The sequence below is a fragment of the Mus musculus genome, chromosome 10, assembly GCF_000001635.26.
Source record: "Mus musculus strain C57BL/6J chromosome 10, GRCm38.p6 C57BL/6J".
NCBI classification, from domain to species: Eukaryota; Metazoa; Chordata; class Mammalia; order Rodentia; family Muridae; genus Mus; species Mus musculus.
Genome location: NC_000076.6, coordinates 91,974,157 through 91,991,749, shown reverse-complemented (window position 1 = coordinate 91,991,749; position 17,593 = coordinate 91,974,157). Strand labels below are relative to the sequence as shown.

Genomic DNA, 17,593 nt, shown 5'->3' with positions numbered 1-17,593 from the left:
TTTGCCTTTCTCTAGGAAGTATCTAGAGTGGTGTGTCCATGACTTGCATTCTAAAGAATCAGCCTCCTAAGAAAAGCTGAGGTATAATGAAATATCACACACATGCACACACACACACACACACATACACACACACATACACACACACACACACACACACCACACACACACACACACACACACACACACGCACGTATATACATACATACATTTATGCATACATAAATATATGTGCATTTAAACATATGTATATACATGTGTTACTGCTGTTATTATCATTTTTATTATAATTGGCTCAAATTCTTTCTACTACTTCCATTTCCAGCATCCCTACGGCAGTTTCATGGACACTTTCCCATGATGTAGGGTTTTCAAACAGAGACAGCTCCTATGGGTGTTTAAATGTGCCCTAGGGGTGTGGAAAGGGCTGCAAATTGGGCCCCATGTGAACACACAGGCTGACAGCAAGGTGGTTTGGTGGCAGGCTGCCAGCCTGCTTGCATACACTTGCAGAGAAATGGACAGTTGGCTTGTAATGAGGTGGTCTGATAACCCCGTACCATCTTACCTGCTGCTCTGATCCTGAGCCTCTGTGCAATTACCAGGAGGTGACTCCATGCGCATTAGAACTGTGTGTTAAACAAGCATGATAGCCTCAGACAGCAGATGCCAAAATAGCAGCAGAATGTTAATAAGCACAAATGTTTTCGTGTTTGACAAGGCATAACAAAACCTTCTTTAAGCAGTGTCTTTCCTTTTGAAAGATGCCAGCGAATCTGGAACACACGATTCTCGTCAGATGAACATGCAGACAATGAGGAACACTCGAGGAAAAATCATGAAAAAATATGAATGAGAATTTCCCGTTTTAAGGGACACATTGAATTCCTCCTCCTTGGTGTAGAAGCAGAATCACATTCTGTTATTTAAGTTTAGAAGTCAGAATTTAGTAGCAGGAGGAGGATAACAGGAAAAGACACTGCAGTCTGGGGATATTTCAGAGAAAAGGAAGAGACTGAACCTAAAAATAGCATCGCAGATATCTGGTTAGAAGCTGTCACAACAGACAACTCCTCTAAGGATCAGGAGAAAGACAATGAGGAAGAAGGTAAAGTCATTAAGACAAAATACAATATATAAAATAGACATGCACATTTACAGTAAGTATAGAACCAATGGGAGATTCAGTGATACAAACCAGAACAGTCCGAGAGAATGCTCCATGATCCCGAGACGATATCTGTGTCAACAGACTCCCATTCCATCAGCACAGGAGCCACTGCTATTGATAACAAGCCCTCAGATTCCCTATCCACTAGTCTGTCTTGTACCCATTTGTAGTCAACCAATGTAGGCATGCACAACATAACTTTTGAAGACTCAAATTCCCCCATCACACTGAGCGCCCAGAGAGAAATAAAATGTGGAACAAGGTCCAGTTGCCAGAACCCAGCCAGGTACATATTGAGACATGAAGGAGAGAAAGATAACTATAGGAGACAAAAGACTTTAATGGCCCATCTGACCCTCCAAAGAAGATACTGATTTAAACAAGAGGGAGGCATTTGATTTGAGTAGTAAGACACCTTCGTGGAGATTGTTGTGTGCTCCTTGCGTACTCTGATACCTCTGAAGTCCAGATGGGAGAGGGGCTGCCACTGTAGCGTCTGCAGGAAAAGCAGATGGGTTCTATTCTCAGGAAACAGGGCCAAAAATACAAGTAAGGAAATTGGCTCATGCTTGGGCAGTGATTGATGATCAAGGAAGGATTTTTTTTTTAATAATAGGAATCACAAAACTATGCTTAAAACTCTATGTATAGAAACCCCAGAGACCAAAGGTCTATTTCGTAATAACAACAGAAAGAGATGGAAAAATTCCAGAGAAAGACCTGCAGGGTGAAAAGCTGAGTGACAGAAAGTCAGAAGAGCTTAATAAGAGTTCAGACATGGCCTCCTTTGAAGCCAAAGACTCTGAGCAGCAGGAGAAAACCTGCAAACATTCAACAAGTCAGAAATGGGCAGAAAAATCAGTTAAAATTAGGGCAGGTGGATTCCTGGTGAGCAATGCAAACAGAGGAAGGGAAGTACACACCCTTTTGGACAAATGAGCTATAATTGAGGGGCTTGGGCTACCCACCAGGTTGTACTCTCTCTCTCTCTCATCTATAGCTTCTGCTTTAGCCTTAAAATCCTCTCTCTGTTACTCCTCTTATGTGCTAACACCAATCCATCTCATCTCCCTGCAACTCTCATGCAGGGGAGGGACACAGCAAAATGGACTGGGCTTGGTGCTCAGAGAACCCAAGCTCTGGCTCTTAACCAGGCTGTTTATTTAAAAAGATGGTTTCCATCTTTTGAGAGATGACACATGAATGGCCTCAGACTCACAGCTTCTAAAAACCTAGATTCTGTTAAGAGGAAAAGGGATGCCATTTGGTAGTTCCTCCTCCAACAATTATCCCAAATGTTTTGTTTAGTTATTTGCCAGGCATTGAAAAAAAAAATAAGTTCAACAATTTCTGCTTCTGGCCACAAGAGAATATCAGGATTCAGATACATTCTCTCTTCAGGAAAAATTAAAAGTGAACATGCAATATTAACAAGTGCTTTTAGACATTGAGCTACACACAGCATACGATTATGGTCATTAATAAAGAAAATAGAGATAACCCTTGATTTTCCTCTAAGGCTGGTTTCTTACTAAAGGGCAGGGAGAAGGGACCTAGGTGGTATTTCCTAGCCCAGAACCTCAGGGATAAGGAAGCAGAGATCAAAGTCTGGGGAAAGCTTAGGCAACTAGAATTTGGGACCAGAATATCTGAAAACGTGGAACAAAATGGTCCAAAAAGTAGCTTAGAGGTGAAGTTGGTGCTCAGCATTTACCTGTCTGCACAGGAGTGAGATGAAATCCCCTGAAATAGAGCAAAAGGAAAACTCTCAGAGCAAAAGCAATTCTGGAGAGTGACAAGCTAACACTTCTAGGGTTCACACAGAAGGGCCGGGACTCCTTATGTTCCCACCGCCAGAATGGAGCGGCCATATGAACACACAGAGTGTGTTGTAGAAGCCTAGGGACAGGCACAGCTTGCTTTTAGGAAAGGGTAGCTGTACATTCAGTATTAAAAACCCTTAAAATCAAGTCTCCAAGGATCAAAGTAACACGCAAGCAGCTTAGCTGCTTGACCGGTTGCCAACAGCACTCATTAAAGGAGTTTCGGAAAAAACCAAAGCAGCCATCCAAAACAAACAAAGAACCTTCAACAATGCAAAACCCAGTTCCCACCACACACTGAAAAAAAAATGGCGAGGCATGCAGATAATCAGTGAGTGCAAACAGATCTTATGTGTGATGACGAGAGGTTGGCAAACAAAGAAGTTAGACATGCTTGAGAATTTGAGAAAATAATGTTAGTGTAACTTGGGGGAGATGGAAGACACAAAAAGGAACAAGAATGTGAAAATAAAAAATACGATGTTTGAAATGAAAATCTTGCTAGATAGGATTTTCAGCAATCGGATATTATGGGAAAAAATTGACACACAGCATTATTTGAAACTTGATAAAAGAAACTCCCTTTAAATTACATAGACAGTTAAAAGACAGTTCATGCAGGTAGAAATTAAAGAAAGAACTGTGAGAAACAAGGCTCTTGTATTGGAGACATGGTTAAGAACAATGGTTCTTCCAGAGGACCTGGGTTAAATTCCCAGCACAAATATGATGGCAAACACCCATCTCTAACTCCAGTTCCAGGGACTCTATCACCCTCTTCTGGCCTTCATGGGCATGTTCTGGCATGTGCACAGTTCAGAATCATACATACAGGAAGAACAGCCATACACATAAAATAAGAATAATTCTTAAAAAGAAAACAAAAAATCTCATAGTCTCATACATGCGTAATTGGATCCCAGGTAGAATGTTTTTTTGTGAGATTACAAATCTTCTTAAGGGATATGGGTGAATCATTATAACTGAATTCCTGGAAGATAGAGATCAAAAGGAAATCTTCAGTGTACTACTACTAAATGGTTACAAGGTTAAATTGAAAAACATTATCATGTTTAAACATTTAATAGAAAGTATTTTAGATTTATTTATTCTATTTTGTGTGTATGGGTGTTTTGTCTTCATGTGTGCAAGGCATGTCGGGTGCCCTTGGAGGTCAGAGGAAGGTATCAGATTCTCTGGAACAGGAGTTAGAGATGATGGTGAGTGGTCACAGTTTTACTCGTGGTAGTAAAATGTTGGAAATAACTCATGGCTATGACCAGGGAAATATATTCAGTAAAAATGTGAGAGGGACTTACAGTGCGAGCTACGTAGATGAATCTTAAATCCATGAATGTTATTTTTAAATATAGATGGACACACATGAGACTCTATTATTTGGTTAATTTATATGAAACTCTGAAGAGAATGAGTCTGAGAAAAGTAGAGAAGTAGACCAACAGTATCTCAAGCCTCCTGGGAGCTGAGCATGGCTATTGAGTGGAAAGAGATATAATTAGATTTGCGAAGTTAGTAAAAGACACTTCATTGACTCTGCTAGTGTTAGAATACAAGTTGTCAAAAGGCACAAAGTGCTATCCAGAACCACATGCATTTTCTCTTCTCTGAATGACACCAAAACTAAATAGATCTTGAAAGTACGTTGAAGGGCGGGAGAAATGACTCACTAGATAGGAATACTTCATGTTCTTGCAGAAGCCCTCAATCTGGTTCCCAGCACCCAAACCCAATGGCTTTTAAGCTACAGCTCATGCTTCAGAGTGATCTGATGCTCCCACGATCTCCAAGTGCACCTGCATGTATGTGCACATAACCTCCCCCATACACATAACTTAGACTAACAATAATATAATAAAATAGAGACCACATTTAAGAAAATATTACCTCCCCATTAGAGTCATACACAGCTCTAATGTTTATGTCACATGGACAGCAGGTCTTTGGGACTTCCAAGTCCATGCTGTGTAGTTGACTCCCTTCTTTTGGAAGTTCACTGACAAATGGGCTACCCTTATCTCTCATGCACCTCCTTGTCTTTGAATGCCGTTGGCTCTGCTGTCTCTCCTGGATTCTTTAACGACAATGAGCATCCAATTGTGATGTTACTTTGGTTTCTACCCATCCTGCTCACTGTTGTGGTGGCAATCAGTTCTGCTCCTTCTGGTAGTGTCTAGATCTTCTTCCAAAAATGGCTTTCCAGTCTGAGTTCCAGGGTTAAATACATTCCAATAACTACAGCAGCCTGTAAAAATGTTTTGTTTATATTATTAGTATTATTAGTATTAATTATTAATAATAATTATTTTAAAGTCCAGTCATTATCCTCCTCCCAGTCTGCCCTCCAACAGCTCCTCATCCAATCACTCCCTCCTCCTCTTCCTCCAAGAGGATGTCCCCACCTCCAACCCCTACCCTACCAAACCTCCCCACTCTCTGGGGCTTCAAATTTCTCAAGGGTGCATCTTCTCTTACTGAGGCCAGACCAGGCAGTCCTCTGCTCTATGTGCACTGGCCTCATATCAGCTAGTGTATGCTGCTGGGTTGGTGGCTCAGTGTCTGAGAGATCTCATAGGACTACAGGACTAACCTGGACCCCCGGGATCTCTCAGCCTGTACAGTTTGAATCCATACACTTTGCCACATATTACTTTGAACTTCCCTCCCTAGATGTTCTTCTTTAACACCTCTGGTGCTTCTCACTATACTCAATACAATGAGGTACCTTGTCTGTGCTTAAGGCTTCCATCTTCCCCTGAGGTACACAATTCCTTTCTGTTTATGCATGCTGCAGGAAAAATCCTCTAAACAGCCTCATATGTCTTGGTTTCTCCTCTCCTAGCCAGTCACCACTGGCATCATGACCCAAAAGGCAGATAAGTTGATGTTTCTCTCTCTCTTTAACAAGACAATGGATCTTTGTCTAACACATGTAATCCCAATTTCTAGCTCAGGTTCAACAGGATCCTTATCCATTTGTTTAAACCTTTTTGTGGTCATCTCTGATAATCCTACCCAAACCCTTCAAGGGAAACTTATACTTTCCTTGAGTATATTTCCCACTGCATTTCTAACCTTTGATGGTGAGTGTATTAGCCCAAGTGAGCTGCTGAAACAATCACTGAACTCCAACTTCTTAAACTGTGATCAGATAGAAATCACACACACACACACACACACACACACACACACACACACACACACACACACACACACACACACAAATTGACAAGAGGAAAAGGTTTCTGAATGCACAAAACTAAAAGTTGATTCAAAATTAACAAGCATGTACATTCAAACCAGGGTGATTCTGGAAGCCATTTCTATGTTGTATCATGCAACTTCACTGAAATCCTGGCTCTACACACACATCATGCACTCTGTCAAGGAATGATTCCCGAGACTCCAGCCCAAGCTCAAGCCTATTGTGTTTTTATTTTACATATATACATATGCATATGTATATATGGCTTTTCTAAAACCATAATTATGGAAAACCGATTTTTAACCATTCTGCTGCCGTTCCTCAGCACATATTGAAGCCTTTGGTCTCCACTGTGTTAAAATGTTTACTTTTTGTTGAATGGCAGATTGAATTGTAGTTTGGGATTAGGATTTTTCTGAAATGGATCTAAATCCACTTCTGCCATTTTATGTTACTTATTTATGGAAAGTGTGATTCTCAGCATTAACAATCGTAAAATCAAAATATCTGTCAACTCTGAAGAACATTGAAGGTATTCTAAGTCCTACAGTCTCAAATATATATCCAAGTTTCAATTCCTCCTGAAAAATAAACAAGCATCTCATTAGTATGTAAATTTGTATTGTCTATGTATTGTCTTTAATAAATGGTAAAATTTTGTGTCTACCAAAGAAGTACTTCAGAATACACAAAATACATTTCTTCAGAATTTAATTATCTGTAAATACTTGTGATATATATATGTGTATGCACACACACATACACACACATATATGTATATATATGTATATATATATATATATATACATACATACATACATACACACACATACACATATATATATGCACACACACACATATATATGTGTGTATACACACACACACACACATATACACACACACACACACATATATATACACACACACACACACATATATATGCTGTATGGCATACCTATATATACCTGGGTTTGCATTAAAATACATTGGAAAAAGCCAGTTTCAGTTGAAAAGTTTAAGCAGCCTTAAGCAGGCTTAGCTTCATGTTTCTGGAGCTGAAATAGAAGCATCAGAGGGCTAGTTTGTTGTTGTTTGTTTTCTGGGATTTTCTTTTCTGCTTGGAGGTGGTTGCCTTCTGTTTGTGTCTTTCAGTGACCTTCTTATACAGGTCTTTATCCTGACTTTTTTTTTTTAATTAGGATGCAGGTTCTGTTGAATTAGGGCCCACAATAAGGATTTCATCTTATTTAATTACCTCTTTCAAGAGTCCATTTCCAAATGCAGATTCATTCTTCGCTACTGGAAGGCAGTGTGTCTACGTGCTGCTATTCTTACGTGCTGGAAAGGGCTTCCTGCTTATGAAATCTGAAGGAAACGCTGCGCAACTCACCACAGAGACTACTGTCTTAGAATGCCTGCATTTCCCAACCAATCCAAACACATCCTGGCTTCTAAGGCCAGACCAGCCTCTGACCTGGTCAGGAAGGTTCTCCATACAGGAATACTAGAAATCTCCTCACACACTCTTCTGGTTCCGAGACATTTTCCAGCACAGTACACAAACATTTCACATTACAGCCACAAGCAAGCTCTTCTTTGTTTGCTTTTCTGTTTTAATTTCTAATTAGCATTCAGTACTGGCATGGGGCTTGCACTAGAAAACCTTGTGACTGAGTGTGGACTAGAGACATTGCCCTCTAGATTGAGACTTCAAGAGCTTAGGAAGTCTTGCTCACCCCTACCCCTCATCTGCCCATTTATCTCCTTAGTTGGTCTACCACATCAAGTTCATATCAAGTATGCCTTGCTAAGTGAAAGGATATTTTGTGCCTTTGAGATAGACTTTTATTGTGAAAAGGCATGAAGAATAGTAGGGATTGGGATATAAAAGAAGATAAGAAGAAGATAAATATTAAGATCTTACCACAAGACAGGACTTTAAAATTCATTTACTTCAATCCTCCAGACATAGTTTTTTTTGTTGTTGTTTTTTGTTTTTTGTTTTTGTTTTTGTTTTTTCTGAGACAGGGTTTCTCTGTGTAGCCCTGACTGTCCTGGAACTCACTCTGTAGACCAGGCTGGCATCGAACTCAGAAATCCGCCTGCCTCTGACTCCCAAGTGCTGGGATTAAAGGCGTGCATCACCACTGCCTGGCTCAGACATAGTGTTAATAGGAAATGCCCTTCACTGTTTGGGGACGTTTTAGAAGCCTTAGTGGGTGCTGCCTATGTTTATAGATGATGTGTCACAGAGGCTGAATCTTGTCCCTAACCCCCTCTGTCTTACCACTGCCTATCAACCATGTGGTGAGTCACTTCTACCATATGTTCCCGCCACTATCCTGCTGAACTCAGAAATACAGGAGCTCAACATGATGGACTGAACTCTCTAAAACTATGAGCCCAAACATATCCTTTCTCACTGCCTTTGTTTCTGCCAGACATCTGGCATAGCAACTATAAAACTAATATAAAGTGCTATGAGATAGGCTGTATCGTTTCTCTTTTATAAAAGAGAAGTCTGAAGCTTAGCGATGCTATTTGGCAGTATTTATCAGTAATAACATAATTAAGATGCCAGTCAGTCCTCTAACTTCTTTCTAGCCCATTCCAGTCACCACCAGATTCAGTATCCCTCATAACAACAGTAGTACACAGGACTTACATGTGGCAAACATGATTTGAAAAGCCTTATAGCCTATTTCAGCTTATCTTAATGAAAATGTAGTGAGGGCTAGAGAGATGTCTAGGTGATTAAGGGTGCTTACTGTGCTAAGAGAAGACGTTAGTAAGCACTTTACAACCATCTGTAACTCCAGTTCCAGGGGATCCAATACCCTCTCATGAATTCTGAGAATACACAGTCCACCTATATTCATGCTGGTAAAACACTCATACACATAAACAACAACAACAACAACGACAAAGGAAATACCAAAAACCCTCAGTGAGCTGAGTCTCAGTGCTTAATATGAGAGGAAATTTGGCACAGGGGTAGTAAATATTCTACTGCAAGTTACATTTGAGTACTGAGAGGTAAACGATTCAGAAGTCACACCCCCTCACTAAGGCACCATCCTGGACTGTTGCTAACTTCAGAGATGCCCAGGCTCCATGAGGTTTTGCCAAACAGAAGTCCGTCCAGTCAGGTGGGAGACTAGCCACTCCAGGGACATGGCGCTCCTCCTAGGCTTCCTTCTTGTTTCAACTGTGGATGGTTCAAATAAGGACTGAAATAAAGGCCTTTTCTCTCTAGCTTTTTCCTCTCTGGGGAAAAAATGCTTCCCCATTCACAGGCCAGTGCACATCTTGTCTCAACCCAAGCTGGGATGACAATTGGATTCTGTGTTTCCCAGGAAAGGTACGTTTCACACATCTGGTTGATCTCCACGGGTCGCCCTTGGGCTTGTTATTATTTTTACTTTTGTTTAAAGATGGAAATGTAAGTTGGAAAATTGCCCAAAATGCTATTATCAATTATTTACACTGCTTCTGTGTAAACTTTTCCCTAGCTTTTGCTAAAAGACAGGAAGATGTTTTACCAAATATTTGACCTCCTGCATCACCCATGAGGAAGGAAATTGAATTTTGGATAAAAAGCAATATGAGGTATGTTTCTGAAAAACTCATCCTTCTTTGGGCTTATATGAGTGAGTGGTGTGGATTTATTTTTTTAACGCACCTTGTCTCTGAGGAGATAGAATCATTTATCAAATTAGTCAATTTGTAACTAATTCCAGCTCAAATTTTGTTCTGTTTTTATATTGTCAAAAACAATTCAACAAAGGGAAGAAACTGTGAATTTGTGTGGTTGCTTCATAGCTCAAGACACAATTTCTACTTGGCACTACAAGTTCAATGTGGACTTAAGTTTTATATAAGCTGTTGTGGTGGTTTGAATATGCTTGATCATTAGGATGTGTTGCCTTGTTGGAGGAATTGTGTCACTGTGGTCATGGGTTTTAAGACGCTCATCCTAGCTCCCTGGAAGCCACTCTTGTCCTAGCCACCTTCAGATAAAGATGTAGAACTCTCAGCTCCTCCTGCACCATGCCTGCCTGGATGTTGCCACGTTCCTGCCTTGATGGTAATGGACTGAACTTCTGAACCTGTAAGCCAGCCCCAATTAAATGTTTGTCCTTAAAAGAGTTGCTTTGTTCATGGTGTTTTTTCACAGCAGTAAAGCCTTGAGACAGAAGTAAAGATGATGGATGGATAGATAGATAGGTAGATAGATCGATCGATAGATAGATAGATAGATAGATAGATAGATAGATAGATAGATAGATAGATAGATAGATAGATAGATAAAGTGGGTGATGCAGGAAATATTCAAAAATACCTGCAGACTTCCTGCACTACTGTTAGCCACTCTTTGTCCTGGTGCAGTCCTGCCAGCTCTGTCTCTAGCTCCCCCCCTCCTGTCCCCCCAGCAAGTGATTGCTGTTTTCCCAGCTCTGATTGGCTTGTTCCTGGAGCTGCTAGTTCCTTCTCAGCCACCAAGTTCCCAAGATCCATCTAGCTACTTTCTGCCTCAGCCCAGTACCCCCAGGCTACTCTGCCACACCAACCCCATGCAACAACCATCCACCCCTGGGGTCAGCTGCCACAACACCCAGCAACCCAGTATAAACAAAACTCTAGAAGCTTATAATTAACCAAACAGATTTAAGTATCAATAAATTCTCACTTCACAAGATGCCAATACAATAATTTCAGAACCAACTGATGATAAAAGTTGCCCACCTAGATTAAACAAATTATCCCAATTACTCTAACCTTTATGGTATTATCCCTGTGACTATTCAAAGCCACACTGGTTCAGGTTCTTCTTCCTGTCTATCCACCTCTCTCCCCTGAGACACTTTCTGTCTCTGCAACTCTTAGATCTGCCTCCCTTTTCCCTGTCCAATCACAGGCATCCTGCTGCACTAATATTTTAATGTGATTGGACAGGGAAAATCCTGTCATAGATAAATAAGTAGATAGATAGATAGATAGATAGATAGATAGATAGATAGATAGATAGATAGATAGATAGATAGATAGACCTATCTTTAGGGGCACTAAGTAATATTCTAAGACAGGACTCAGGGGTAGTAGATAAAGTAACAAAAACAAACAAAATATCTGTCACCAAGATGGTGGCATTTGTGGAGGCCAAAGTGCTAGAGTGCTAAACAGAGTTTAGCCTGTGTACAAGACCCAAAGAGGAAGCAGGAATTGTTGGAGCAACAAAGGTATTCACTCAGGCAGTGGTTATCATCCAACTTTCTAAATGCTGTTAGGAGGCAGGAGGATCTCAAGAGAGTTTCTCTGTGAGGGGAAAAAAGCCATAGTGGAAACAAATGCTTTTTCCTCATGTACATGGAAACTGCAGAGTGAACAAACTGAGCTCAGGCAGGGACAGTTCTGCTGACTATGCCCTGGTTCATGGATTGTGACTTTAGAACAAATGGTGACTGCTAACTGGCATGCTCGCAGAGCTGAAAGTCCTCTCCAAGGTCATTATGTTCCTGGCACTATGTTGCGCTCTCCAGTTCAGACAAGGTGTGTTCAGTGCTGGTTTTATTTGCTTTAGTGTTTAAGTTCTGGGTGATTTAAGGAGAAACAAACTACTGCAACTCACTAGTCAGGTCTGAAAGTCAAACAGACTGAGGACTGGCAAGTTGCAGTGTTAAGCAGACATACCTACTGGGGTATAGTGTAGCTCCAACAACCTGTCTCTTCCATACCCATATCTACAAGAGCAGTAAAGAAGCCCCGTCCCTTGCAGGCAAGTCTACTAAGACAAAGAGAGATGAACAGTGAGTATAGTGACCCTCCTTGTTCCTCTCCACTGGGATGATGAGTACCAACAGAGTTGACTGGTATTCCATTTCTTAACTGGATACCTTATCCACTGTGTATGACACCTGCCATATAATTGGCAAACTAGATTTGCTCAAGTTTGAACCGGCTCACCAACTGGATTGCTTAAATTGTACTCTGGAGTTAAATTTTGTCGGGTAGATCACAACAGTGGAATTCAGGGGGATTTATGCATAAAAAGCTTGAATTTCAGGAGCCATGCTGATTATCTCCAGTTATGGAAGACTTTGCAAGGATTTTTCTTTAAAACTTTTTCCCCCACCACATCAACTATCAGTAAATGTTTATCTTTAATTTTAACCTGAAACTAAGTTTGAGAAATTCTAGTCCACACGGATTTTGTTTTCACAAAACTCATCAAAAAGGCTTACAGGAGATTGCTTCTGATGGAAAGAATGGCGGTGAAATTGCTACTTCAACTCCAGGAACGTCTGGAGTGCTGGGTTTATTATGACCCCATTTACTGACAAATCTCCAGCTGGTTAAAACCCAGTTTAAATAGATGCAGAAATATGAACACTTTTCAGAGAGAGACAGAGAGAGATAGAGACAAAGAGACAGAGAGAGACAGACAGAGAAAGAGAGAGACAGACAGAATGACTGGGAAGGAGAGGGGCAGGAAGAGGAAAGAGGAGAGAGGAGGAAGGAGGACAGGCATGCAGCAGAAGATACATAGAACTCTGACTACTCATTATAGTCACACTATTAAAACAGTGGTCATTGAGCTGGAATTCCCAATGAACAGCCAAAGCAGTCTTTTAATTTGGTATTCTCTCATTAGGACTCACTCTGGATAACACTAGCAACAACCTTACTATTTCCCCCTCCATTTCCAGTATTATCCTCTGAACCCGTTCTTGTGCCAAAGACAAAGAATTCACATCCCATCCTTGTATCTTCTATCTTTGCTTCAGCCTGGAGAAAATTCATCCTGCTGCTCAGAATAGACATGAGGACTGGGAATAGGGGTCTGTAGGCATGAGCACTTACTGCTCTTCAGAAGGGCCTGAGTTTGGTTCCTAGAATCCACATTGTGGCTTATAACTGTCTGAAGCCCCAGTTCCAGTGGCTGTGTTTGGCCTTTGTGAAAACCAGGCACTCATGTGGTGCACATACATACATGCAGGTGAGACACTCGAAGAAGAAGAAGAAGAAGAAGAAGAAGAAGAAGAAGAAGAAGAAGAAGAAGAAGAAGAAGAAGAAGAAGAAGAAGAAGAAAGAAGAACAAAAGGATAAGGAAGGAAGAAAGGAATAATAATAATAATAATAATAATAATAATAATAATAATAATAATAATACAAGCCAGGTTTCCAGCCTCCATTGCAGCTCCCTAGATAGACTTCTTTCTTGGTGATTCTCTACTCATTTCACAAGGCCTGCATGCTTAGCCTGGATGTGAGGCTGAAGAAAAAGTTCCAAGTTCTCCATCTGATTTGGACTTGTCTCAATTCCCCAGACTGTGCTCACACATAACTGCTTCGCCTGTATCACATTAGCCCAACCCAGAATGGGAAGCCCAGGCTGTAGCTCCAGAGAGACCCCCATTTAAATTTTAGCCTTTAATTTTATCAGCTCTATAACCTATACTTGAATCTGTCTGTGAGCTTGTTTTTGTATGAGATTAAGATTTGAATCGGCAGACCCACGGAAAATAGGTTGCCCTCTTCAAAGGGAGTGGCACCATCCAGTTTACTAAATAGGAAATAAACATTGTGAATAAATGAGAGTTTTCTTTCTGCCTGTCTGTGTTGAGTTGGAGACTTAGGCTCCTGCTTTCAGCCCCAGCTTTTGTCTCAGGTTTCAGACTGGAGCTAACCATCTCCCTCACCATGGATAACCCATGTAGTCACAAAGTTTAATTCATTACAATTAAGATGTATAAATATATACTTAATATATAAATATATTCTTATATAAACATATATGGGGTTATGTACACACATGGACATTCACACACACACTTGGGCATGCACACACACTCTCATACACATTGATGGTTTTGTTTCTCTGGAGTTTTAACTGATATGAACACCATCCTTTCATACACACACACACACACACACACACACACACACACACACACACACACACACACGGTTTTTCTTCCCTAGAGAGTCTTTACTGATATGAAGACCCACCTTCACCCCTGGTTTTCACACTCTATAGATTTCATGCCTTGACATTTTCTCAAGCTACCTAGCACCACCATTGTGTCTGCATAGAGAGAGAGCCCCCATCCATCCCTGTTGCCTTTCTCTGAAGACAGTGAGCTCATATCCTTGTCTCTAGTTTCAGGAGTTAAGACACTGAAAATGGCCAGATGGAAGATACACTTTCCTACTTTACAGGTTAAATAGCCACTGCTGAAGTCCTTCCCGCTTGCCTCATGTTGCCAAATCATCCATAGAGAAAGCCTAAGTAAGCATATGGGCTGATGGAACTGTAATACAATGTTTGAAGAGAAGAGGGAGGATGCAGACCATTTGCTCACCCTGGTCTCTGGCTTTATCCCTTCTTTCTTTTCCCTCTGTATGCTCTGGGCCTTCCCATGCAAAGCAAAGTTAACCAAGTTGTCTCTGTCACATCCTGAATAAGGACTCTCTTCATATGCTGCTCTGAGCCACGTCCAGCCTCGTGCATGCTCACTGTGCCCTTGGAGCTTTCCTCTCTATTGGCACACTACTCCGTTGTCTATGTGCATATTTGTATTCTCTCTAGACTGTAAATTTCACAGGCGGTGGCTAGGTTTGCCTGATTGTCATTTTATATCCAGCACCCACATCTCTGAGCACAGACTGCATAATAATTCTTATAGATATTCCTTCTGCTGTGCGATTTTATGAAGTCACCAGTGTGGTGATTCTGAACCCGTAGCTATTCTTCCATTAGAAAAGTCATACTGACACACTCACAAGGGAGGAATTTTCCTAAATAGGGCCTGACTTAGCATTGGATGAGTACAATTTTAGCTAATAAGTTTGAATAATAACCTATAGCCCAAGCTCTGCTATCAGTGGTTCACAACCTTTATGTACATTGAATCATCTGGAAAGGGTTTGGAAATTATCTATATCTAGATTTTTACCTGCACAGCACATCATTTAATCATTCTGGCATAAGGAAGGCCTACACTAGGGGCTTCACAGTGACCCCATTTTTAGATTCCTAGAGCTGCTAAAACTGACATACACTGGGTGGTTTAAAATAACCAATTTATTCGCTCCTTTCTGGCAATCAGATGCCTGAAGTTAAGGGCTAACTTGGTTACACTCTCTCTAGAGGCAACAAAAGGGAATAGCCCCCTTTCCCCCATGTTCTAGAATCTGGTAGCCTTGGTTTATAGTACATTCTTCTAATCTCCCTTCTGCTTCTAGGTTGGCAGCAGTCTCTGTGTGCCTGGTCTCCTCTGCAGGTCTCTTAAAAGGATCATCACTAGACGTAGGACCTCTTGGAGATTTCAAGAAGAATATATTGGAAAAACTTAATGACATGGACTCAGAGCATTTTCCCCCTAAGTTAACAGTTGTGGGTTCTAGGAATTCAGTCAGGAATCCAGCTTTGGAGACACGACCATTCTCTACAATGTACCAGATCCTTCAAATTTGTAGCAGCTCCACCAAGTAGCATGCAAAGAATTATAAGTGATCTGGACATGACTGTGTCCAAGCTTGAATGGGAATTGATCTCTCCTTTGGGTGGTACCTATGAAAGGTGATGTGGGTCACTGAGGCAAAGGCCCTGGAGCTAACTGTTCTCTGACCTTTACACCTTCACAACTGTTTTTCTCGATATAGAGACTCTCTGAGACCCATGCAATCATCCTTTTTTTTTTTTTTTTGCCTTTTTCTAGTTGAAGAATTCTGTCCTACACAAAGCACTGCAAAGGTAGAAATATCTCCTTCTGATCAAAAGAAGAGAATCTCGGACTTAGAGGAAGACTTAACATGTCATTTGGGTTAATGGAGTCATCTAGGTAAAAGGGGACCCTTAGATAAGCAAGCTCAGCTTAAGCTGAGCTAAAGAGATGGGCAGGATAATTAGTCCTTTAACGAGATAAAGTATGTTCCCTTCTCAGAGTTTACCAGGTCGCAGTCACTCTGCTTCCAATGTCGACCCTCTTGCTGAATTATTCAGAAGAGTATATCCTCACCTGTCCTTTTTCCTCTTTTCTAATCATGCTTTCCTCAACGTCTTGGTTTTTCAGCATCTTGGACTTCCCTTGCTCTTTATCTACCGCCCTCCTCTCCACCATGTTGCCTCTTGTCAGCCATTTTTCTGACCTCCATGGCAGCTTTTTATTGTTCTCATTCTCTTCCACTCTCCTCTCCAGGCACCTGCTGAGATTTGCAGCTTCCCTGGCCTCAGCTGTCCTGCTGAACTCTCATAAAATTGTCTCCGAGCTTCCATTTGAGTCCACTGTTAAATTCTTTTATTAGTGAGACTAAGAACCCTATGAGAGGGTTCCAGGTCCCCCTGTATCAATGGGGAACTGCAAGGAGACCTTTGTAATTGCAGTAACATTATCTACAATATTGCTTTGTATGGTTCCAGACACAACTGTGCTCTTAGGTTCAGGCACAACCGTCAAGAGATGGATACTTCTTATGATGAACCAGTGTCTACTCCACGTTCAGAACAGTGGAGAACAGGAAGCAGAATGTATCCTTACATTACATGTCTGAAAGTATGGCCGCCACTCACTGAGTCTAAACCCACCCCATTCAAGGACAAGAGAAGAGTAAAATTGTGCAAATCTCAAGAGGCAAGGGCCACTTTGTGCACCTGCTTGTGTTTAATTTCCAAAAGTCATTGCATCTTAGCTTTCAGCAGAAGTAAGCCTGGGAAGCAGGCGTGATGGTTGCAATTCATAAGGAGGCCATGGGGAGGGGGAGGGGGACTCTGCTACCTTGGGAGTTTTCTCTCTGCCATCTTTCTGATGCCAAACATCATTAGAACTTTCAATAGTTGCAGTACAAACAGTTCTTTTGTGATGGCCCTTCAACAACGTCCTTGAAGGAGCACATCTAGTGCTTATTTAAAACACAATGTGAATTTAAAAGAGGTTGATGCTTGTGGGTTTTTAGTTTAGCTGAATTTTTAAGAAAAAAAAGGGGGAAATAAACTAACAGATGTCACTATTTATTTATTTATTTATTTATTTATTTATTTATTTATAATGAAGGGTGTGGAAGATTGTGGGATGCTGTTTGTATAAGAAGCAGTGTGGAGAGCTCATTAATGCTTCTTGTCTTCTGAAATGGGGGCTAACATGCCCTGCTGGCTGGCACCAGCTTTTTTTCTGCTGTTTTGTTGGAGGAAAAGATAGAAAGAAAACACCCATTCTGTTCCTTCTGACTCCATCAGCTCATTCCCATTCTAATCTCCAAACAACAAGTGCAGTGTCCTTTCTGCTGAGTTAGGACTTTTGACAATTTGGGGAAAAAAATTCTTTCTTTTCTCTTCTCCCCACCTCTCCTAATTTGGATGACGTGGGAAGCAGTCTT

At 41.0% G+C, this 17,593-nt stretch overlaps 1 long non-coding RNA gene across 1 annotated transcript; it reads right to left on the bottom strand.

Annotated features, from left to right (window-relative positions):
• Positions 1-4,324: 4,324 nt before the first annotated feature.
• On the bottom strand, positions 4,325-7,800 carry Gm31673. Its single transcript, XR_380677.3, has 3 exons — positions 7,473-7,800; positions 4,900-5,257; positions 4,325-4,487 (listed from the first exon to the last, which is right to left on the bottom strand). It is a non-coding gene; the product is annotated as a predicted gene, 31673 (long non-coding RNA).
• Between the last annotated feature and the right edge of the window lie 9,793 nt (positions 7,801-17,593).